The sequence below is a fragment of the Salvelinus sp. IW2-2015 genome, unplaced genomic scaffold (assembly GCF_002910315.2).
Source record: "Salvelinus sp. IW2-2015 unplaced genomic scaffold, ASM291031v2 Un_scaffold9824, whole genome shotgun sequence".
In the NCBI taxonomy this organism is placed as follows: domain Eukaryota; kingdom Metazoa; phylum Chordata; class Actinopteri; order Salmoniformes; family Salmonidae; genus Salvelinus; species Salvelinus sp. IW2-2015.
Window position 1 is genome coordinate 5,673 of NW_019951082.1, and position 1,009 is coordinate 6,681.

A 1,009-nucleotide genomic window follows, 5' to 3' on the forward strand; every position below is an offset into this window, starting at 1 on the left:
CCTAACCCCCCCCAGGCACATGGAGACAAACAGACCTCTGTGAAAGGGAGGAGCTTGAGTCGAGTCTGGTGGTCGTTTCAGGTAGAGAGATGCTCGTCAGCGAGATGCCACAGAGATTTCCCTCCTGAATTAGCTCAAGGCACTGATATCCTGGTAGAAATAACTTCATTTAGACCCAACGCCAGACACAGTAAATACAATTGCTAGCTGTTAAGCAAAGCAGTGGAGTGACAGGTAGTGCTACTGATGAGAACACAAACTAAAAGCTGGTAAATTAAATGGTACCGGGCAGCCTGGTCGAACCAGACCTGGGTTCAAATACTATTTGCAATCTTTCAAAAATACTTCATGCGTTTACTTAAGCCTGCCTGGAGTGACAGGTTTGTACTTTTGGGACGTTTCTATTGAAACAGGCAAGCTCAATCAAGTACAGCTAAAGTYCTGAAAATMATTTTAAATAGTATTTGAACCCAGGTTTGGTCTGAACACGTGAGCTCTTGAAGATCCTCTTGCCAGAGAGAAGAGGGTATTAATAAAAAACCTTACAGAAACTCAGGAAAAACAGACCTTATCACTCGCCGTCCAACCAACACCGCCAGTAGCCGTCCAACCAACACCGCCGTAGCCGTCCAACCAACACGCCAGTAGCCGTCCAACCAACACCTCCAGTAGCCGTCCAACCCACACCGCCAGTAGCCGTCCAACCCACACCGCCAGTAAGCCGTCCAAACCCAACACCGCCAGTAGCCGTCCAACCCAACACCGCCAGTAGCCGGTCCAAACCAACACCGCCAGTAGCCGTCCAACCAACACGCCAGTAGCCGTCCAACCCAACACGCCAGTAGCCGTCCAACCAACACCGCCAGTAGCCGTCCAACAACACCGCCAGTAGCGTCCAACCAAACACGCCAGTAGCCGTCCAACCCACACCCCAGTAGCCGTTCCAACCACACCGCCAGTAGCCGTCCAACCAACTCGCCAGTAGCACGTCAACCAACACCGCCAGAGT

The 1,009-nt window shown here is 51.4% G+C and overlaps 1 long non-coding RNA gene across 1 annotated transcript; it reads left to right on the plus strand.

Annotated features, from left to right (window-relative positions):
- Positions 1 to 545: 545 nt before the first annotated feature.
- Positions 546 to 886, plus strand: LOC139027323 (uncharacterized). The gene is made up of 3 exons (XR_011479409.1): positions 546 to 621; positions 718 to 794; positions 843 to 886. It is a non-coding gene; the product is annotated as an uncharacterized lncRNA (long non-coding RNA).
- Positions 887 to 1,009: the final 123 nt, after the last annotated feature.